Consider the following 24,445-nt stretch of genomic DNA (forward strand, 5'->3'; position numbering starts at 1 on the left):
GATACCACTCTGCCTCCCTACTGGATTGTGCCCCATGCCCCTTTGATTCTTGGATGCTCAGGGGGTTGAAACCAGCCTTCCAAAGCCAGGACTGTCCTGGGCAAACCGGGGTGTATGGTCACCCTATTTACTGGGATACCATATTGGGACAGTTACTAAATTACCCACCAGCAGAATCTGAATGTCTCTACATGAAAGACTAAATAGAAATGATTAAAAAGGGAACAACCTGTCTGTATTGTTTCCACCCCCCCCAATGGTGATGCTCAACCTTTAGGCCCTGTGGGCCAGATGAATGGTGCAGGGCTGGTTTGTGAGCCAGATTGGACCCTGCATGTCAGCATTTGGGCCACATGGCCTTGGCTGGCTACTTGTATGCTGGGATTGGGCCCCATGCCACCCCCATGTACTGAGATTGGGCTCTTGGCCTTGTGCTGCCTCTGCCTAGTCCCACATCCTGGGACTGGGGCCCTGTGCTGCCCCTGCTCCATCCAACAGGCCCTGCGCTGCCACACCTGGCCCTGTGCGTGGAAATTGGGCCCTGGAATCTGACAGACTGCATGCCGGATCTTCATGCCCTAAACCCATATTTCATCTTAATAGGGGTTGATAAGAATATGATTAAAACAGGTAGGGATGACACAGTGCTGAGGGCTGGATCTGGCCTGTGGGCCAGGGGTTGAGCTCCCCTGCCCTAACTGATACATAGGACAGAATATCTCTGTGATGCAAGTGGATGGTTCAACTTTCACTGACTGAAAAGAAGTTTTGCCATTTGCTTGTGTATGAGCAGGCCCCAATACTGCAAAATCCTATAAACCCATTAAAAGGAGACTAGTGTTCACCTGTTAAATGTTAACAAAGTTTCCCTCAAGCTAATAGGACTAGTTATCACAACTCTATGACATTCAGTGACCAGCTACAATGAATAAAATATTTCCACAATCAGTAAAAATACCACAGCATAGCACACACTTGTTGATTTTAGAATTAAAAAGCATTATTTTCTACAGGTTGTTTTCTATTATATTTTTTCAGGTTACATTTTAACTGGGAAAAGGTGAAATTTCACCTCAGGATAGTTTATCTTTGATGTTGCATCTCAATTGAGATAGGGCACAGATGGTTTTTACATCAATGTATCTAGTTGAGGAAAAGCCGAGATGAGAGATCTAGTTCAACATAAAAATTGAGGTGGTGTTTTTACACTGAAGGCAAAACTTAAGTCCTTATATTCACAAGAGATTTCATCCACACCCAAGTCTTTCTGAGGAAAGAAGCTTAGGAGAACGAGGTCCCATTGACATGAGTATTGTTGTGTATGAGGTTCTTTTGCCCTTCTTACTTTGTAATCCTATTTGTTTTAAAAGTGACCATATCCTCAGCTGGCACGTATCAGAAGAGCTGCATAGGAGTCAATGATGCTGTATCATTTTATACCAGCTGATGCCTTGCATCAGTATTTTCAGCAGATCCAGATTAAAAAATGCTGGATTTAATGGGCTATGTGGCAACAACATAACAAGGTTTTATTTCAGCTTTTATAGATTTGTCTTTGACAACTAAGGAGAAGCTGTCTTCTTTTTTTCATTTTAACTTGAAACTACTGCATTAAAGGCCCCGAACAAAATACTTTACACCTGGCTAAGCATTGTATAACCCATTGACCTAAAATGCATCTGTGCTAAGTAGGATTTATATTAATTCTGTCCAGATTAAGCAACAGTCAATACCACTATTATCCAGTTCCTGTTCCCTTAGAATTTTCCATAAAAATACCATTTTGATTAAATAGAATCTGATTGATAAACATTATGTTGTAAACTTTGCAAAATGTATTCAATATAACACATTGTTTAAATATAAAAAAAATCTGAGGCTGTTTAAACTGAAACTGTCAAATCTCTCTGGGCTAATTAAATAATTTGAGCTTGACTTCTTGTGTAGAAATCTAGTCAAGGTTAAACCCACCTAATTTTGTCTTTTTATTACTTCTTGATCTTTGTTATCAAATACTAGTTAGAGCATTATTTTTAATTCCTATGTTTTGAACTGGTTGTTCCAGTAGACTAATGGTATAAGCCCACACTTACATAGGGCCATCAAAACAAAACTGAGTATGCAATCAGTGTAATAGAGTTTGTATTCTGAAACCCTGATTGTTCTTGTTTTAAGAACTTGTAGAACAGCGGAACTGTGCAATTTATCAAAAGATCATATTGCTTGGTTAACTGAATTCATTGTTTTCAGGCTGTGGTTTGCTGTTTGTGTAAGTCCCTTCTGATTCACATGACACTGTTTCATGTTCTTATCTATTTTTAAGCAGTATATAGTTCAGCCGCTTACTGCATTAGATTCCAAATCCCCATACAGGAGGTGATTTCTTACTCTGGAAAGGCAGTCACACATTCAGACACTGGTATTCCCTTCATTGATGATACTAGGACATTCTTGTCACATTGTGTAGTTCACTTTCATTGCAGGCCCTTGAAAATTAAAGTCCCTTGCCGATGCAGTTCCTCAGGTTTTGTGATCTCCTGCGTGCAGATGCTTAATTCTGTGACAGTGCCACACGTTGACTTGGGTGTATTGTGGGTTTAGATAGAGATAACATCTGCCACTACATATGCAGAGTTTTTAAAGTAAAGCCCAGTGTTGGGGGACTGGATGGCTCAGGATTGGTAATAGGATACAGAGCCTTTCATCTCTGGGTCATCCACTTAAATCCATCACACAGTGCTAGTTTCTGAAAGTCAGTACTGTCTGATGTTCATGGCCTTAATCCATTTCAAAGTGTCTACAAACAAAAGACATCATTACAACTGGGAGTCTTGACAGAGAGGCCAAGGATCTGATAGACATGGAAATTAAGCTGCCACTAGCAGAGAGAATCCTGTTGTGGTTGAAGCACTTTGCTGGGGCACTACAGGGAAGGTTACACTGTGTGGTGCTCATTCTGAACCTGCTCTGAACCCCGAATTTTAGATTCTAGGGTTCTGAGTGTCAACTTTCAGAGTTCACTTAGAAATATTCTAATTGTCCCCAAAGCTTGTTGCTGAGTTGATATACATGGACTTCTAGTATTCCTGATAGTAAGATTTAGTGTTATAAAAATCATTCTGTAGAAAATTTATGAATTGTAAAAATTCATGATGTGTAAATATAGTGAAAGAGAATAACTGCTGCAAGACACAGACGTTGCAGAAACAATAATCACAAAAGGTTTGAAACCAGCAGAAATGTGACAGGCTTCTTAAATTTATTGTGTAGTGGGCATCCGTATAACTTTTTTACAATAGTGATGATCAGGATAACAAAATGACTATTTAAAATAAACATATTTAAACTGCAGGAGCTATATGTCTGTTCCAGCATCCATTCAAGTGCATTAGGTGAGATGTCATAAGTCAGGAAATACAGCATTTTCCCAAAGAAAAAACTTTAATTTCCACCTTTTCTTGAGCATCCTCACAGTGGGGAGTTCCTATTATCACATGGATTATAGTGAGGTGCAAATAGCCCTCTAATGTGATAGCATTTGCAAGAAGCACAGGGAGATTGAACATGCAGTTGTCAATATTATGTTCTACTAATGATGTTGGTGGAGACAGCTTGCTTATATGATGAACTAGTCCTTCAGGAGTTGGGGCTGTATGCATACTTTCTGTCTCTTGGGACACTTCTGATACAGAGGGTTCATCTACATGAGATACTTTCCTGTACAGTAGATTCATTTACTGTGCAGTAAAGCATCACCATTTATACATGCAGACACTTACTATGCAGTAAATGAGTCTACTGCACAATTAATTTACTACCTGCAAATGCAGGTAGCAAATTAACTGTGGAGTAGTTAATGTGCAGAAGTGCATATGTAGTTGCCAACCAGGAGCAAATTTTCATTCCCACCATGAGGCAGCTGCCCTCAGGCTAGCCCCAGGACCCAGGGCTCAGAGCTTCTCTAGTCCCAGTGCTGGGGAGGCTCTTTGCCTGCCCCTTAAAATGCTGTGGTAACCCCAGTACCCTGGGCCATCTACAGCTAGCCTCTAGCTACTGGATCCTGCACCAGTTGTCCTGGGTCAGCTGCAGCAGCCTGCCCAGACCCCGGTGCTGTCCCCTGGCACAGCCCCACCACCTGCCTGCTGTCCTGTGCTGTCTCTCTAAGCTGGACGTGCTCCAACACCCACGTTTATGAGGGTCTCTGGGGTCACATGTAGGAGTGCAGGCATGACCAGTTGGTGTGCCAATGTCACATAAAGGTCAAGGCCCTGCGGACACAGTGGGTCATAACTGACCACGCAACTGCTGGTCAGGGGCTGCCTGCAGGTTGAAGCCCCTTTTGCAGCAGCTGGATCAGATCCTTGTGCCCTGGGATTCTGGCTGGAGCCATACTGTATATTCTAGTGCAGGCAGCCTCCCCGAGCCTCCGCTGCAGCCTGGCAGCTGTGATGAGGTGTCAGTGGTGGAGGGCCCCCTGGGGTGCCAGGAGCCCATCCTTGCTCCGACTATCATCCAGCAGCTTCGAGAGCCTGGGCCAGTGCCTGCCCTACCAGCTCTGGGTGTGCTGCCCCACCCAGGAGGCCAGCCCAGCCAGGGCACTGCCTGCCCTCAGCAGCTCCAGCACTTTCCTGGAGGGGGCCCTGCCTGGGTAGCCGGGGGCATGCCCCTGCACCCCAGGACACCACTGGGAGCTACACATCATTGCCACCAGTGGGAACAGATTTGGGCCATGGGGCATGCCTGGCATGCCCAGCCAGTAAGCTCTGTACTGGTGGGGAGGGCCTTGCCCGTACCCCTCTCCCCTCTCCTCACTTGGCTGAGCTCCCCCTGCTCACCAGAGTTCCCCCCCTACAGCACACAGGGAGGCGGGAGGCAGTGTAAAACTTTAATGAGCAGCCAGTGCCCCCTCAGCTAGGCAGGTAAGGGCCTCTCTTGGGGAGAAATGTGTCAATGCCGGCGGTGATGCTGTCCTTGGCTGTGAGGGGAAGGGATGTGTAGCATAGGCACAGGAATTCTTCCAGGTGGCATAGATTCATAGATTCTAGGGTCGGAAGGGACCTCAATAGATCATCGAGTCCGACCCCCTGCATAGGCAGGAAAGAGTGCTGGGTCTAGATGACCCCAGCCAGATGCCCATCTAACCTCCTCTTGAACATTCCCAGGGTAGGGGAGAGCACCACCTCCCTTGGGAGCCCGTTCCAGGCCTTGGCCACTCTAACTGTGAAGAAGTTCTTCTTAATGTCTAGTCTAAATCTGCTCTCTGCTAGCTTGTGGCCATTATTTCTTGTAACCCCCGGGGGTGCCTTGGTGAATAAAACCTCACCAATTCCCTTCTGTGCCCCCGTGATGAACTTATAGGTAGCCACAAGGTTGCCTCTCAACCTTCTCTTGCGGAGGCTGAAGAGGTCCAGGTGCCCCAGTCTCTCCTCATAGGGCTTGGCCTGCAAGCCCCTAACCATACGAGTGGCCCTTCTCTGGACCCTCTCCAGGTTATCCACATCTCTCTTGAAGTGTGGCGCCCAAAATTGAATGCAGAATTCCAACTGCGGTCTGACCAGCGCCCGATAGAGGGGAAGTATCACCTCCTTGGATCTGTTCATCATGCATCTTCTGATGCACGATAAAGTGCCATTAGCTTTTCTGATGGCTTCGTCACACTGATGACTCATGTTCATCTTGGAGTCCACTAGGACTCTAAGATCCCTTTCCGCTTCCTTTCCACCAAGCAGGTCATTTCCTAGGCAGTAGGTATGCTGGACATTTTTCCTCCCTAGGTGCAGCACTTTGCATTTCTCCTTGTTGAATTGCATTCTGTTGTTTTCTGCCCATTTGTCCAACCTGTCCAGGTCTGCTTGCAGTTGTTCCCTGCCCTCCAGCGTGTCCACTTCTCCCCACATTTTTGTGTCATCCACAAACTTGGACAGAGTACACTTCAATCCCTCGTCCAAGTCGCTGATGAAGACATTGAAGAGTATCGGTCCTAGGACCAAGCCCTGCGGGACTCCACTGCCCACACCCTTCCAGGTCAATACTTACCCATTCACTACGACTCTCTGGGTGCGACCCTCTAGCCAATTCACCACTGGACTGTGTAGTCATCCAAGTCACAGCCTCTTAACTTGTTCACCAGTATGGGGTGGGATACCGTATCGAAGGCCTTCCTGAAGTCTAAGTATATGATGTCAACCCCTACTCCTGTGTCCAGGTGTTTTGTAACCTGGTCAGAAAAAGAGACTAGATTAGTCAGGCATGATCTACCTGCTACGAACCCGTGCTGGTTTCCCCTCAGCATAATTTGTCCTGCTGGGCTCTCACAAATGTGAGCCTTGATAATTTTTTCAAAGACTTTGCCAAGGATGGAGGTGAGACTGGCTGGCCTATAGTTGCCCAGATCCTCCTTCCTCCCCTTCTTGAAAATGGGGACCACATTGGCCCTTTTCCAGTCCTCTGGGACCTGGCCCATGTGCCACGAGTGTTCAAATATTTCCGTCAGTGGCTGTGCAATGACATCAGCCAGTGCCTTCAGTACCCTCGGATGGAGCTCATCCGGGCCTGCCGACTTAAAGGCATCCAGCTCCTCCAAGTGACTCTGCACCATCTCAGGGTCTATGCATGGTAGTCTGGCGCCCTGCTGCTGCCTCTCCACAATCCCAGTGAGAGACTTGTCTTGCCCCTTGCTTAGGAACACTGAGGCAAAGATCTCATTGAGGAGTTCGGCCTTGTCCCCCCTGTCTGTCACCAATTGCTTCTGCCCATTTAGTAGGGGTCCTATTCCACCCTGGGGCTTCCTTTTACTCCCTATATATCTAAAAAACAATTTCTTGTTATCCTTAACTTGGGATGCCATCCTCAGATCCATGGTAGCTTTGGCCCATCTAACTGGCTCCCTACAAGTGCGAGCAGAGGAGGTATACTCCTCTTTGGTAATCTCCAAAGATTACCAATGGCAGCATTCCTTCAGGTGGCCAAAGGTGCACTACACCAGTGCATGGGTCCAGCCCAGGCACCTTTTGAAATGTGCCTGGCAGGGGTCCAGCTGGCCAGTGTAGGGGTGCATGAGTCAGGAGAGAAGGGGTTAGGTGGGGTCTCTGATAAGAGGGGTGGGACTGCCACCTTGCCCAGCTGGAGGTCTAGCAACCCTGGCATGAAGAGCCTGGAAGAGTAGTTTTAGAAGACACAGACATCATGGGCAATGCCCACCCAGCCACTGCTCACATTGGTGAAAGCACCATGGTGGTCAGCAATAGCCTGCAGCATGATGGAGTGAAAGAACTGCCGGCTGTAGTAGGGGTGGTAGTTGTGGGGTGGGCAGGCATTAGGGATGTGGTTCCCATCCAGGGCCTTGATGTACTGGGGGAAGCCCAGAGTGTGGAACTCTGCCACCACCTCTAAGGGATTGTGTACTCTGAGGACGGTCCACCCCAACACACCCTAAAGAGCAACGCAGACTGCCAGGACAACCTCACTAGTGGTCACCTTGCCCATGCCAAAGAGATGGCCAATGTAGTGTGGGCTGGCAGGCGTGGCCAGCTTGAGTAGGGAGATGGCCAGCCGGGTGTTTGTGGGGAGGGACAGTCGCATCGTAGTGGCCTGCCACTCCAGGTGTGGGTGGCACTGATCAAGGAGTTCTTAGAAGGTGGCCCGAGTCATGTGAAAGGATTCCAGCCACTGCTTGTTGCTGCAAGTGTGCTGGACGATGTGTAGCCAGCAGTCCTGGCTGGCCTGGTAGGCCTATAGAGGGTGGGGCTGGAGCCCCAGGAGCTTGTGGAGAGCACTGGTAGTGGCATCCATGTGCACATTGTCAGCATTCCTGCCAGGGTCCAGGCAGCAGCATGGTGACAGGGGGCCTCATGTTGAGATTAGCCTGGCCACATGGCTGCACAGCATGGGGAGGGAGGGGGCAGTGAGGACTGAGACTAACCTGGGCCAGGTGGTGGTCACCATGGCAGTGAAGCGCGGTGAGCAGGGTGGTGAGCAGGAGCCAAGGGCATGGGCTGTCTCTCCGTCAGTCTGGGTGGGGGTGGAGCAGCCATTGTGCAGTGGGCACAGGCTCTGGTGACAGAAACACAGAGGACTGTGCCAGCACACTGCAGCCTGCTCTGGGCCAGAAAGGTGAATGACCAGGGAGGAGCGCATGGGGCTGGCTTTTAAAGAAGGCCCCTGGCTGCAGGAAGCTGTGGCCAGAGTCTCCAGCTCCCCCTGGCTGCTGCAGGGAACCAGGCTAATGCCATGAGTAGTAAATTTGTTCCCAAATGGCCACATGTGTAGACACCTGCCCAGGGTGGGTTTACTCTGCAGTAAATTACTGCATAATAAATGCATATAGCACTAATTGCATGTGTAGACGTGCCCAGAGTGTGGGAGAGACGGCCAATTGGAAAAGAGCCAGAGAATTATTTTCAGTAAATGATGGTGAAACTTCGTGAATAAAAATTGCCAGTTCTTATGGAACTCTAATTCTAAATATTTTAAAATTATACTATACATTTTGCTTTAGGGATCGTAGTTCCTGCTAAATTTGTCTGAAGAAACAGTATTACAACCATATGTTGAAGGGATCTGAGAATTAAAAGTATTCTGCTTCCAATGTAGACAGGGTCTAGACTTCAGTTATTATTTTTGCTGGCAATTTTAAATAGTTAGACAGTATTGGATTGAGGCAATTTGAGTTCAGAATTTCTTTCCTCGCTTAGCATCTCCAAGGGTGTCCACAGAGAAATGCTTTTTAAACTCTTACATTATTAAGGTTACACTTAAATCAACCTTATGTAAAGTAGATTGTTGCCTTTATATTACAGAAAGTAGTTCAAAGGTAAAGAGAAACTGTCTTTAGATTTAATCTAAGCTTTATCCTTAATATTGTTTTCATAAAATTCATTAAACGAGTTGAGCAGTATTAATTTGAATAGCATTTTTCTCAAGGATGTCTGACATATTAGTTTTAAAAACATATATTTAAGACAACTCTAATGTTTAGAATCACATGTTAGTGCTATATCAGTAACTGAAGCGTGACGTTGCTCATTCCAAAAATAAGATGTTAAAGTGAAGCAGGAATGGGAAACATAGCACCTTTTTCAAAAAGTTTTACTCTAAAAATAGTTTGACAGTTTTCAGTGTTTTGGCAGGCCGTTAATGGTAATACTTCTATGTCAGTAAACCAAATAATTGAAAGAATTAGATAGCAAGCTGTTAATCTGACCAAAAATCTGACTGTGGAGGGGGTGGAGAGAGAGGGTGATTCGCACAAAAATCATATATTTATATGTCCTGTTGAGTAGGGATTTTGGAATATATGAGTGGAGTTAGGCCAGAGCTATTTTTTTAATTGCAGACTATTGGATTCTCCAGTGACCCAAAATAAAAAAAAACAAACAAACCCCAGGGTACAGTCTCAGAGTAGCATTTTGGAATTCATTGTATAACTTTTGTTAATGAGAATCATGCCCTGAAACTATATCCTTTATGTTCTTATAGCTAAAAAATAAATAAATAACACCCCCTCCTCCCCGTCTGTGTTAGGCCATTCATTTTGCTTTAACTTCTCCTCATTTTTTGCTATTTACTGACTCTTACCATATTTTGGAAGGAAAGAGAAGTCCAGGACAACTTTGAGCCCAAATGGATCTTCTGCTTTGTTAGACATTATTAATTGAGCAGTGAATGGAGGAAGCATGTTATTGTGAGGCTTTTTGCTGTTTCTGAAACCAACCAATATCATTGATCATAAGCTGTCAAATTGATATGTGCTGTTGCAAAAAAATATAAAGCAACCAGTCTTTCCAATCATTTGGTGTTGCTTTCAGGCAAATTATTGGGGAAATCCCCATCAACACATGGGGTGTTTTTCTTTCTCTTGGTGGATAAATATGGACTTCAACTGAACTGTGGGGGGATGGTCTGTCATTAGGAAAAAAATGATTGCTTGTAGATCAGGATTATAAATATTTGTTGAAAAATAGAAGGATGCCCTTACTTTACAAACAAGAAAAATCCGGTTATTGTGCCTTGTTTTAATTAGATTGGAAAATGCTGAGGTATTTATATACCTCATGCATTCCTACATAGTAGTTTGTGTATGCTTATTTTCCACAGTCTGCTGTTTTAGATATAAGATCAAGGCAGAGAATTTGGGTCAGAGAAAATCAGAAATTGCTTACTAGTTTGTTTTAATAAACCAAGAACTGGAGCAACAAAAATGAAATTTGTTCATGTTACAATATTTTGCTGACTTGTATTTTTTCTTTTGGACTATTGCAGCTAGTGTGTGTTCCATAGTGGATCCATGTTCCCTTATAGAAACTTTTCTTTGAGATTTTAATGTAGCCCTGAGTAAAATTTCCAAAAATTTAAGTCTCATTTCCAAGTTTAAGTCATCAGAAACTGGTTTAAACCTGTAACAGAACAGAAGTTAAGTGAACATAAACCAGTTTCAAAATGGCTAAAACTGGTATGAGATAAACCTGGTTAAATGTAGTGTTAAACTTGACTGATTTCGGTGAAACAGGTTTATGAAACTTTTGTCCCAGACCCCTTCCTGATTCAAGTTAAACCAGAGTCCCCTAGCATCCCAGCATACTTTCTAGCTGTCTTTTCTAGCAGAGAAGGGTTTTGGCGGGGGAGGAGAGAAGAGAGAGAGAGAGAGATGTGGTGCTCAGGCAAGGTCCCAGGTGACTGGAAAAGAGCCAACCTGGTCCTTCTCTACAAGAAAGGGAGGAGGGATGACCCAGGGAACTATAGACCAATCAGTCTGACATTCATTGCTGGAAAAATCCTGGAGAAAATTGTCAAGGGATCCATCAGTGCCAGACTAACTGAAGGCAAGCTTCTGAATGCCAGCCAACATGACTTTGTGACTGGCAGGTGTTGCCTTACCAACCTAATCTCTTTCTATGACCAGGTAACATGTGCCCTGGACAAGGGAGATGACCTGGATGTCATATATCTGGACTTCAAGAAGGCCTTTGACCTAGTTCTCCATGATGCCCTCATGGTTAAGCTGGGGAACTGTGGTCTTGATCATCATATGGTCCAATGGCTAGGCAACTGGCTATGGGGTCGGACCCAAAGAGTACTAGTTGAAGGGAGCAAATCAATGTGGTACAGGGAGTTCCTCAGGGCTTGGTACTTGGGCTAGTACTCTTTAACATCTTCATCAATGATCTGGATTTGAAAGTCAGATATGAACTGGCCAAGTTTGTGGACAATACCAAATTATGGGGGAGAGCGGTCACACCACAGACAGGCTAGGGCTTCAGGCTGACTTGGACACATTCTCAAGGTGGGTCAACCAAAACCTGATGGCCTTCAAGGCAGAGAAGTGCAAGGTGCTGCACCTCGGTAGGAAGAACCCCTAGCATACTTACTTACAGGCTCAGCAGTGCTACACTCACTAGCACCATGATTGAGAGGGACTTGGGATCTTGATTGACCACAAGATGAATAAGAGCTGCCAATATGATCCTGTGGCTGGCAAAGCTAACCAAACTCTGGTGTGCATCCACTAATGCATCTCAAGCAAAACCAGGGAAGTCATCTTCCCACTTTACTCGGCCCTGGTGAGACCGCAGCTTGAGTACTACATCCAGTATTGCCCCTGCCCCACTTCAGGAAGGATGTGGAGAAGCTTGAGAGAGTCCAGAGGAGACCCACTCATATGATCCAAGGCCTGGAGGTAAGGCTGTACGAGGAGAAGCTGAGGGACTTGGAACTCTTCAGTCTGGAGAAAAGAAGGCTTGGGGGGACTTGGTGGCGGCCTACAATTATATAAGAAGGGTACATCAGGACCTGGGAGAACAGGTGTTCACCAGAGCTCTCAAGGGGATAACAAGGTCTAATGGCCATAAACTCCAGGAAGGCTGATTTAGACTAGACATAAAAAAAAAAGTTCTTTATGATGCATGTGTCCAGGGTCTGGAACAAACTCCCCTCAAGCAAGCATCTACTCTGGACTCTTTCATAAAACAGCTGGATTTATTTCTTGCTGGGCTCACTTGATCCCAGCTGACTTCCTGCCTATGGTGGGAGGGCTGGACCCGATGATCTCATAAGTTCCCTTCCAGCCCCTAATGTCTATTAAATCTATGATAGAGAAAGAGAGAGAGAGAGAAACTCCTAAGCAAACCCCAGCTGGGGTCTGGGGCCAGGGAGAGGGGTTAAACCCCCCTTTTCCTGAGTACAGAGCTGCCCTGCCCTGCTAAACTTATTGAAAGTTACTGGTGGCTATGACTGTGGACTACAAATCTCAGAGGCACCTGAAAGCAGGAAGAGGAAGCGATGAGCAACCCTGAAGAGTCCTGCTGTTGTGATGCTGGCCTGAAAATTCCAGAGATGTCAGGGGCAGCAGGAAGAGGAAATGCCAGAGAGCTGTGCTGTGCTCAGGCTTCTGGCCTGAGCCACTTCAGGCATGTGGCTGCATTTCCTGAATCAAAGGTCCAGGAATGCATGTCCAGTTGTTTCTCAGTTTAATCTTTGCAGCTTAGACTAACCTCCAAAGACTGAATTGATTCAGCCTTGGGTTTTTTGACTGTCTGTACTTAGCCTTAGGGTATGTGTAGACATTACACTTAGATTGATCTACCTAGGGTTTGGTTAACCTAAGTGCCAAACTGTACACATTTGGGGAGGTTAGATTTGGAAAACAAATGTCGCTCACCTATGTGCAGACCACACACTTAGAACAACCTAAATAGGGTTAGGTTGATCTATGTGCTGATCTGTACAATTGTTTGGCAAGGTTAGATTGAACAAAATAAGACTGGCCTGATCTAACTTTAGTTCACCTAGGAGGTGAACTACATAGTTTGGGATAACCTTTACCTGAACTAACCTGAACGTGTGTACCAGAGCAGCCCCAAGTGGACAACCCCCCATCTGTTAACCCACCAACCCTGCACCCACCCTGACTGACTTGCATCACATTCTTGGCATGGCTCCTGGCTTTGGCAATTGTATACACATGTGGGACTTGATCTATGATCACATGGCTTAAAATGAGCCACATGATTATAGATTGGATTCTGGGAATGTACATGCATGTTCACAGTATAGCCCTGGGGCTAGGAAAGCCCAGCTTCTCACCACAGTCCCAGGTCTGCACTTTTCATACTCGCCCTTGTCCTAACTGGGTTATCTTTAGTCCTACAACCTGGGCCAACCTTGAACAGACAATCCCTTTCATAAACCTGCTAGGCCCCCTGATCCCACCTACCCTCCCAGCAGACATGCCATTCCCCCTGAATCTGGCCACCCCTCCCAGCAAACTCACTGGCCTCTCCAACCATGCCAACTCCCCCTGGACCCACCAAATCCACTTGCAGACCCACTAACCCCTCTTATCCCACCATCCCCATCTCCCCATGGACCTAGTAGCCCCAGCTTACTTAGATCAGGCTCCTGGCACTGGTTAAAGTCTGTACATTTGGCACCCAATCTACAATCACACTGCTTAAAGTGAGTGGCAAGATTATAGACTGGATCCTAGAAAGATCTGTACGTGGCCTCAGACACTCTCAAAAGATTTAGTTCTATATTGTATTACCGTCTTGGTGGGACCACACAGAGTTTGAGGGACTACCTCCCCTCCTCAGTCCCATGGATTCTGGACCTGTGTGTCATTGTAAAGGGGTGGTGAAACGGTGCCTAGGAAAAAGAAACAGGGGGACCTATGGGCAGATGAACCTCTTTGTGTCACAGTTCATTTTTAGTACAAAATGACTGCAGTGACAATACAAATGACAGTTAAAATACAGTATTAACTCATACTGCAATATGGGATAAGTAGCCTGGCCTCCAAATTTGCAGGCACAGTTTTTTTTCCAGTTTTGGCTGCAAATGTGTGGGAATGTGTGTACATGTGGTGGTTAACACCTAACCTCCTGAAATAAACTTGTCCTGACATTAACAGGCACAATCAGGCCTATTATGCTTTTGTTAAACATGTGTATTATGAAATTGAATGTATATAGAACAGTTTATAATAAATTGCTTTAAATATTGTGTACTGTGTTCTAAAAGAGCAGATTATTCTGTCTATACAGCAGAACCCCCTGATAATGTAGTCATTTATTCTCCACAGAACAACTGCTTTGTAGTTGAAAATGTTGCTGTAGCAAGTTCAGGCTCCATGGGTGGCCATGACATTCCCTGGTGACCACACAACACTTGCCATGCTCCAGCTCTAGACTACCGTCCTGTACTTACTTACCTGTCATGCCTTGATGTATTTAATTGATTGAAAGGGAGGATGCCTAGTGGGTCCTAGCTTGAGCTGCCATTTCCCTGACAGTCAATAGGTTTCTCCCATACTACACTGTTTCATGCAAAGTGGGCCCTGTTAGCACAGCCATGCCCCCCAGGGCATGTGTAGCATAAGGGCTATTCACAGCCTCTGAGCTGCCCTACAGCTGTGCTCATGCCTCATAGGTGTTACGGTACAATCTCTCCCTTGTTGGGGCCTCGGCCTTCTTGGCCTCCACCCCTTCTCTTCAGTTCGGCCTTCTAGCCTGGGCTCACTGTGCTGGACCTGATTTATGAGCATCAGCTCTTATCTCAGTTACTTTATTCCTGGGCTCCTGGCCCTGTCTCTACCCTTCATTGGGCACTGAGCCTTTTTAGGCTCCTTCTGGGCTCCCTGGCCCTGACTCTATGCTGCTTTGGGCAATGAGCCTACTCTGGGTCTGTCTGGGTCCTCTGGCCCTGTTTCAATTCTCCTCTGGGCACTGGGCAGAGTGCTCCTGCTGGGCCACAGGTGCACCCTTTCACTTCAATGGGCAGCTCCCTGCCTAGGCCGCAGTGTTTCTTTGCCGCCTTCCTTCTTGTGGCTAGCCCTGGCTCAGCTGTCTGGGCACTATCTGCTGCCATTTCCTTCCTTAAAGTAACACGAAGGAGCCTGAGGCTCTCTGTTACAGTTGCACATGACACCATGAGAAAGCTTGGGACCTAAGGCATGAACAGGCATTCATTTCTACCAGTGGAAATTTCTGAGATGTTTCCACCAATAGAAATATTTCTGGGAGAGGGAGCATACAGACATTCAGCTTGAATGCTGCCCCCTTCCCCCCCCATGCCTTTACCAGACCAGGGTGATGGGGGAGGCATAGGGAGCAGTGGTTTTTCCACTCTGCTCAGTCCCTGGGAGGGGTGTAGCATCAGGTAAAGACCCCCTGCATCTTCCCCAGACCAAGGTCTGGGAAACGAGTGGGGAGCAACTTCCTTTGTTCCACTCCTGGGTAGCTGAATAGAGAGGCAACAGGACAAAGTCTCTAGCTTGTTCCTAGTCTGGCTGTGCCTGGTTTGGAGAAGAGGCAGGGAGCTGTGGTGGTTCTTCTGGTTGAAACAACACTTGTACCTGGTCATACTGCTTCACGGATGGGGAAGTTGTGCTATAACCAAACTGACTGTGAGCAGAATACAACTGCATTCCAATGAACAGCGTTAAGAAGCTTTGTTAAATTAGTAGTCATTCAGTCCAAAACAATTGTAGTAAATGTGCATCGGTCTTGATTTCTATATACATTTATTTTGATATATTTTAATAACTGATTTCAGAATAGGCATATTTGGGAGAAGGAGGAGTGATGTAGCATGGTACAATCTCTTTTTCCTCTCAACTTCATTCAGATTTTTCTTGTAGTTTTTTTTAAGTAACCCTTCTAATTGTGAGGTTTGAGCTCTGTAAATGACCTTCATCTTGCACTGGTTTATGTCAATGGCAAATGTCAGCTGACAGTATGGGGTGGGTCATCTCTATATTTGAGGGAGAAATTCTTTTACTTTATAAAGTAATATTATTTTGTTCCCTAAAATATTGTAGTTTGAAGGAATTTAATGTAATTCTTTTGCTGTTAGGGCCCTATTCTAGTTCTGTTGAATTAATTAGGAATATTCCTCTTGACTTAGGCTGGATCAGAAATGGGCTCTTATTAAAATATCCTATTCATTTTAAGTGAAAATGATTTTGTAAGAGAAATTAAACAGGTATTACCAAAGTTACCCTGAGGTCCATTAGTTAAGAGAGAATGACTTCAAAGGTAATCATATAAGCAACACAAATTAAAAAATTGCCCATTAAAATACATTACAAATATATTTAAGGTAACATTTATTCATTGAATAGGAAGATTGGCAGTCATCATTGCCACCTGGGGGCAATAATCTTTTAAATCATTTCTGTTCAAAGCATAGTTGGAAATCAGTTCTGTTCTGGAAAGCATAGATCATAAATCAGGGACCTCTCACTTGTCTCCTTAATGTCTATCTAAATTTCTCTACCAATACATTTTCACTGAAAAGAATGTCATTCAATGAAACCAACAGAGTTTTCTATGAACCCATTCCATTACGGATGAAGACAGTATATCTGTATCTGTCCACATGTGGCGTTCCAGCACCAAAGCCACTGTACTTCTGTAAAAATTGAAATATATTCATAAATCCATATAATTTTTCAGCTATTTGTTTTATTTGCTTTAAACAGTTCTGTTACGTTGATGTTTGGGTTAACTATCAGGTGTTACAGAACAGCTTTATAGAAAAAAAAGACTGTGCAATGTAGCGCTGACTATATAATTAAGCTACAGCTCACAGGTCACATAACTGGCTCCTTGAAATAGGGGTCAGTGGAGTTGGAAAGGAAGGGGAAGCACTATCATTCTTCCAGTTACATAGAATCACTTGAGGTGAGTTGTCTCTTGAGATGCAGCAGCCTGGTGCCCTTACTACTTCTGGCTTTTTCTGAATGATTTTGCCTTTTCCTGCCCTTTTAAGGCAATGTGTACTCTGGAAAATTTGAAAAATTATACTTCTACTTCCTAAACTTTGGAACATGTGACAGTTTCTCATCTCTGCGTGGCATGATCTCCCCACACTATCCAAAAGGAAGGTCTTGCTTATGGTACCATACAGGAATGCTTTTACTGGTAGGAAAATAAAGCAGGTAAAATGTAGGACTGGGCCGCTTTGCAGTAATAGACATGGGGCTCTTGAATTTTAATCAAAATGAGGTTTGGCCTGAGTAAGGAGTCTAGAATCACACCCATAATCACTAAGGGTGTGTCCAGACCAGCACGCACGTGCCAGTTGCAGCATCTCAAACCAGTTTGAGATGCCGTAAGAGGCACGTTGAGAATGAAAAAAATGTTCCCTGCCCTGCATATTTACAGAGTGGGCTCAAAATTTGATACCTGGATTTCCAAGTATCCAATAAAAACATCCCAGAAAAAAGCAGTGCAGGGCACAGTTCCCCACCGTGCCCCGAGGCAAGCCAGGGCTCAGACCTCCAGAGATGCTCTGGCACCTATGCATGTGTGGGGGTTGTATGGGGTTGGGGGGATTGGTCAGGGGTCATGGGTTCCCTGCAGAGCCCACAGCCCCTCCCAGAGGGCCCCAGCCCCCCCTGCAGCAGCAGTGGCTCTGGGGTGCTCAGGGCCCACTGTGGCCAGAGCCCCCAGTGGCATGGCATGACCCCAATCACTTCAGAGCTGGCACCTCCTGTTGCGGGGCTGGCCTGGCTTGGCACAGCGCCATGTGGGGCTGTGCGGCTTTAGGTAGCACTGGGGCCATTCAGGCTGTCACCTGGGGCCTGGCCCTGCTTGCAGGGACCGTGTGTCATGCTGGGCCAGGTCCTGCATCTGTGGGTCCTGCATGCTGCCGGGCCAGGCCTGTTCCATGGAGGCAGGACCCAGCCCAGCAAGACACATGGTCTGTGCGAGTGGGGCCGGGCCCCGGATGACAGCCTGAGCACCCACAAACTCCCCCAAGCCCCTCCTCCCTCCAAATTGCTTTACACTTGTAAATATATCAATAAAACATTGCCCAGCTGACCTCTCTCTATACAGTGGCATTTCATTTTAATAGTGGAAGAACACTATTTTGGGTATTTTAATGCAAGAAGTTGGGTATCTTATCAGAGTATTTGCAATTTGTAAACAGGGAACACCAGGATCCCTGCTGGTGAGACAAGTGGTGAGACCTGTGCTGTGGAGCCTGTCCAGGGCCAGCACTGGGGCCCAGCTGGAGAGCAGACAAGGTAGCTGAACTCTTGGCCATTTGGGGCCAAGAGGACATGCTTTGACAGTTCAAAGGGGGTTACCACAAGGAGCACATCTTCTGGGCGATAGCTGCTCAGATGGCAGAGTGGGGGCACCCCATCTGGGTCTGGCAGGGACGCAGCCTTGGGGCCACAGGTCCAAGGTGGTGGATATTGTCACAGGTGGCAGCAGGTCACAGCCAGGCAGCAGCCCTCAATGCCAGACTGCTGCCATGGGTAGAGGGTGCAGGGGCCACTCCAGGTTAGGGCTGCTTCAGCAGTCCAGTTGGCACAAGGGGTAGTGTCCCCAGATACCAAGTGGCTAGGCCTCAGAAGTAGCTCTTGCCAGGGCAGGTTTTTATACCTGGGGTGCTGGCCCCAGGCTGTAGCTCCCCCTGGCTGCAGATCTGGGCAGAGCTGAGCAGGGTTATTTTGCCCCAAGTGGCACAATTTGTCCTACACCAAAGTGCATGTGTGGGCACGTGCGCTGAGGCAAAAATCCCTGGCTCAAATTTGTGCCAGTCCTATTTGAGCTGCTGCAAGCACACCTGCCTGCATGTGTGGATGCACCCTAACAGCCAGGAAAGTGAAGAAAACACAGATTTTCAATTTGTTTCCTCACTCTCTCCTCCCATATATTGATACTTCAAAATACAAGAACTCTCTAGTTGTCTTCTTTTTAGCCCACCTAAACAGGGTATGTCTCTGTTTGGTTCCTCTTCTTTATCCAGTGGCAAATGGCTAGCGCTGTATGTACAGAGATCTGAGAGGCAGGCCTGAGGACTTAAGAAATGCCACAAAAGCCTGCATTTCTATATAAACACCTGAAGTTAGGCTGATGGGAAAAATTTAGCAGCTTCAGTTTTATTCTGAGATATCATTTCCCCCCCGCCCCCCAATTTCAATTATGTTGCAACAAACACAACTTAAATCCTTTTATTTAATAATAATGCACACATGTTACAATATAACTGGATTGGTCTGCAGAGTCTGAAGAGGATCCTTCAAAAGAGGCCCGAAGTACCAAACTGCATTGAAAGACTCCCTTAACTTTGTTTTGAACCCACAGATGCTTAACTCCACAGCCAGTAAGTTCAGATGAGATTTGCTTTGGGAAAAGGCTTTGAGACTGCCTTTTTTACATTATGGCTAGGTACAGACATTATACTTTTAGAAGTCTAAGTGATCAGAAACTGGTCTAAACTCATAGGAGAACAAAAGTTTGGTGAACATCTACTGTTCTAAAAATGGTGGAACCTGGTTTAAGAGAGATCTGGACTGATGTTCACTGAGACGTAATCAATTTAAGTTAGATTTGTGTATTGAACTTCATTACCAGTTCCCCTATTGATTCAAGATAGGTCGCTGTCCACCAGCATCCCAGGCAACTTTGCAGTCACCCCCCCTGACTCTTGGCTGCTCCAAACAAGCACCCAACAGGCCCCAGCCCCAAGCTGTTATAGAGCCAAGTACGCACAGACCCTTTCTGCAGCCCGACCTCCTGTCTCTGGCCAGCTGTCAGCTGTAGGCAGGCAGCATTGGAGGGGAGGGAAGGGAGGCATCTGCGTTCCTGCAATGAACCCTGTCATGAAGCACTCTATAATGTACACAGACATGACACTGAGCCTAGGAGAATGCCCATGCTTGGGGGCAGCACCACAGAGCCCGGCTGGGCTGCCAGGCATGGGTGAGCATTCTCCCCTTCCCTTGCTGTGCTGCCTGCCAGCCACAGACATCGGTCAGCTTCCAGCAGGCAGTGCACAGGGGTGGGTATTCATAGATTCATAGATTGTAGAGTCGGAAGGGACCACAAAGGATCATCATGTCCTACCCCTTGCCCCTGGTAGCAAAGAGGACCAAGGTCAGATGACCCCAGCCAGGTGTCTATCAAGCCTCCTCTTAAAGACCTCCAAGTTAGGTGATAGTACCACCTCTCTTGGAAGCCCATTCCAGATTCTGGCCACCCTTACTGTGAAAAATTTCTTCCTAAAATCTAACCTGAATCTACTCTCCACTAGTTTGCACCCATTATTCCTAGTTACTTCCTGGGGCACTCTGGTAAATAGCGCATCTCCAATTCCCTGCTGTCGTCCCTTGATAAACTTATAGGCAGCTACAAGGTCTCCCCTCAGATGTTTTTTGTGAAGGCTGAAGAGATCCAAATCCCTTAACCTCCCCTCCTAGGGTCTTCTATGGAGGCCACTAATCATGTGAGTGGCCCTCATCTGAACCCTCTCCAGATTCTCTGTGTCCTTCTTGAAGTGCGGCACCCAAAACTGGACACAGTACTTCAACTATGGCCTGACCAATGCTGCATAGAGGGGGAGCATCACCTACCTTGATCTGTTGGTCATACATCTGCTAATGCACAACAAGGAGCAATTGGCTTTGTTGATGGCTTCATTATACTGCTGGCTCATGTTCATCTTGGAGTCAACTATGACTCCCAGATGCCTCTTAGCCACTGAGCTGCTGAGGAGGTCATCCCCCAATCTGTAGGTATGCTGGGGATTCCTCCTTCCTAGATGGAGTACCTTGCATTTATCTTTGTTGAATTGCATCCTATTTCATTCTTTCTATTGATCCAACCTGTCCAGATTGGCCTGCATCTGCTCCCTGCCCGCCTGTGTGTTAACTTTACCCCATAACTTGGTATCATCTGTAAACTTGGAGAGGGTGCTCTCCACGCCCTCGTCTAAATCGCTGATGAAGATATTAAATAATATCGGTCTGAGGACCGAACCCTGCGGGACCCCACTGCCCACCTCCTTGCAGGCCAAGAATGACCCATCCACCACCACTCTCTGGGTGCAGTCCCTAAGCCAGTTGGCCACCCGCCTGACTGTGTAATCATCCACTCCACAGTCTGCTAGCTTCCCAATGAGGATAGGGTGCAAAACTGTGTTGAAGGCCTTCCTAAAGTCCAGGAAGATGACATCAGCCTTGGCTCCCATGTCCAGGCAGTGTGACCTAGTCATAGAAGGCTACAAGGTTTGTCAGGCAGGATCTACCTGTGACAAACCCATGTTGGTTTCCCCTCAGCATCGTTTCCCCTGCTGGGCCTTCACCAATGTGTTCTTTGATTATTTTCTCTAGCACTTTTCCAGGAATAGAGGTAAGATTGACTGGCCTAAATTACCTGGCTCATCCCTTCTCCCCTTCTTAAAAATGGGCACCACATTGGTCCTTTTCCAATCCTCAGGGACCTGGCTGGAGCACCATGAGTACTCAAACAGTTGTGCCAGTGGCTCAGCTATGACACTGGCCAATTCCTTCAGCACCTGTGGGTGGAGGTCATCCGGGCCGGCTGACTTGTACCCATCCAGCCCTTCCAAGTGCTCCTTAACTAAGTCAGCACTAACCTTTGGCAGTCGGGTGCCTTTTGGACATCTGTCTATGTTCAAGGTGGGGGAATTGTCTTGGCATGGGATGGCACGGCGAGCACCTGTGCCTGGTTGGGCTCCATGGGGCTGTGCTGGGTGTTCTCCGGGGCTCAGTGGCAGGGCTGTGCATACATTGTGGGGTGCTTTGTGATACGGTTTGTGCAGGGACCTCCCTTTCCTCTCCCCTTCAGCCTTGCACTGCCTGCCTGCAGCTGACAGATGCTTGTGGCTGACAGACAACATGGGAGGGGGAGGGGGGATGCTTGCCCATGCCCGGCAGCCAATTGGGAATGGTCTGGGTGCTTGGCTGTGCTTTGCCCATGGGGCCTGTTAGGAGGTGTGCAGGAGTGCCCTGGCCTTGGCTAGTGCAGGCAGCCTGGGTCCCATCCCCCCGCACCAAAAGGTGAACATGCATTCTGTTCTCCACTGATCTAATCTACACCGCTCACAGAAAACCACGTAACTTAGATCCATTCCACCTCAGGCTTTTTGGATGCCTGCACTTAGCCTATATGTAAGTGGATGGTTCTTTTAGCACAAACCATACCATACAACAGTGTTTGTTTTTAACTTGATTTCTGCTTTTAGCATTGTTATTTGTCTCCATCACTTCCTCTAAAGCATGGGTTTTAGGAACATTATTTTTTTTCAGAGATGTGATGTTAGACAAGTCTGATTGAGGGCTAATAATGGAAAAGTGGAGAATCTATATAGTTTAAGTACCCTAAATATCTAAGTGTTTTAGATTCAACAATATGTGTTAACAACTGGCAGTTGTTTTGTTCCTTTTTCTCAGAATTTATTTATGTATTTTCCCTTTTCTTTTTGACACAGGGTACTAGCAGATGTGAAATTCTTCTTGGATTATTTCTTATTAGTAATGCTGAAGAATAAGCCTCTATCTTAGGGGTAGGCAGCGTTTTTTGGTCAGAGTGCCAAAAACCACCACAATGCCTAGCTTGGAAGGTCCCGGAGTGCCAATATAGCAGAAAAACAAAATGAGGGCAAGGGGTACATGGCAGGATGCCCTGCTTGTGCCCCTTGCCCCCCCACCCAAAGCACCTGCCCCACAGCCTTACTGCCCCTTGCCCCCCCACCCAAAGCCCCTGCTCTACAGCTCAGGCTCTGTAGTTGCCAGCAGCTACCCCAGCTCTGCTTGCTGCAGCTGCCCAGAGCCTAGGCTGGCTCCAAACAGCTGTGCCAGGCTCATCACCTCTGTGCCGGGAGCGGAGGAGAGACCAGGTCTGCGCTGCCTCGGACCCCTCCCCCACTGCCTGCTCTGAGGCACATCTGCACACGCCGTGTGGAGCTGATGCAGGAGCCCGGCACAGCTGTTTGGAGCCTCCTGGCTTCAGCTGCCCCTGCTCTGGGGAGCTGGTGTGTTACGCCTCAGCTCTGTATTCTTGGGCAACCCTGGCACAGGATGCAGTCTGTCTGACTCACAAAGGACTCACCCCCCCCCTCCCTCCCCTCCTCTACATAAAAAACTGATTAAGATGCAGTGAGAGACGCACTTAAAACTCTCCAGATAAGGGTGATAAGAGTGAAACAACTGCCCTAGGTCTCATTTACATCCGAGATGGAACCAGATGACCATTCATTTACATGAGAGATGGAAAACAGAAAGCCTGAAGCAGAGACTGCAGTGAATTCTGGGACCAGAGAAGCAGGAGAGCGCTGCATGATGGGGAATCTGTGCTTCCAACGTTAATTAACCCATGTTCACACACACCCAGCTCAGCATTTATCAGACCAGTTCTAATCTGGATTTGCTAAGGACTTTTCCCCCCCCAGACACACACACACAGCTCTAAGTTTAATAGGCATCTCGGGCCGTACATTCCCCGGTCCCACTATGGGAGGCCTATTTAAACTTGATTGACTAAAACTCGGTTGCCAGGTTAGGGAATGCTGAGGCAAGAGACCGAGTCAGAGGGGGTACGGGCAACATTTGAACGATGGTTAAGGGTTCATCACAGCATCCAGCCTGCTGGAGCCCTAATCCCAGGTGTTGTCGTATCTTTCCCGAGACGACTGGTGGGAGTCCTCTCCACAAAAGGTTATGAGCACCCCAATAATTGCTTTAAGTCTGTTAAAAGACTATAGTAAAATCTGGAAAAGTCATGCTAAGCTGAGGCTTGTGCACAACAAGTAAAAATCCAAAATCCTGATGCTGCAAGCTATCTATTGTTCCTGAAGAAACCATGAGATATCCCGTCAGGATATCTGCCATCCATAGGAATCTCAAGCTGGCTCCCAAGTATTTGGGTTACTCCCTAATCTTAAGTGTTTCCTGATTATCAATCAGTTATCTGAGATGGTCCAAACCAGATAACCCCTTGTCAATAGAAAAGACAATGATTTACACTACTGAGGGTGCTTTGAAGCAGCTGAACTGAGGGTATAAAAATCTGTAAGTGTGTGTGCTTAAGAAGAGAAGAAAGAGAAAGAAAAAGAAGAAGCAGGAGGAAAGAGGGAGAAAGAAAGAAGAAGAAGAAAACTCCTGTGCTGACACCATCCCCTGTCATTCTTGGGACACTGGAAGAACAGATCGTCTCTCTCTTCAAGGATTGTGCTACGGACTGTGCCTGTCAGCTTTGCAGCCTGGGTACCGTGGACTCGGTGAGATTCCCAGCGTTCTCTCTTCTTTCTAGGCATAAACTTCTGAACCTGAACTGTATCAGTTAAGCTTGAGCTAAGTTTCCCCAAATACTTAGTGAAACCAGGGTAGTATTGTCATTGTTTGTGCTTGTTTTTCTTTTGCATGTCTATTACTACTAGTACTATTATATATTTCATATGCTTAGCAATAAATAACTTTTATAGGCAAACTGGGAGTAATTGGGTATATTTTTCCTTCTCTGCTTCTTTTTCCTCCTGTGCTCTGCAGCAACGCTTCTTTTACCTATGCTAAAGATCCCTGTGAAGCCTAAATTATTGTGGGGTCTGCTCATCAAAAGGCCAAAGATTGGGACGTGCTGAGTTTGAAACACATAAGGGGATCAGCTTGTACAGGCTGATTGACCCAGTTTGA

The 24,445-nt window shown here is 46.6% G+C and overlaps 1 long non-coding RNA gene across 1 annotated transcript in view; it reads left to right on the forward strand.

Moving 5' to 3' along the window:
• LOC132250406 (uncharacterized) overlaps positions 1–24,242 on the forward strand; it is a 113,159-nt gene extending 88,917 nt beyond the window's left edge. The window contains exon 3 of the long non-coding RNA XR_009462120.1: positions 22,246–24,242. This is a non-coding gene — a long non-coding RNA (uncharacterized LOC132250406). The remainder of the gene's footprint in view (positions 1–22,245) is intronic.
• Positions 24,243–24,445: the final 203 nt, after the last annotated feature.

This window comes from Alligator mississippiensis, chromosome 4 (assembly GCF_030867095.1).
Source record: "Alligator mississippiensis isolate rAllMis1 chromosome 4, rAllMis1, whole genome shotgun sequence".
Lineage (NCBI taxonomy): Eukaryota > Metazoa > Chordata > Crocodylia > Alligatoridae > Alligator > Alligator mississippiensis.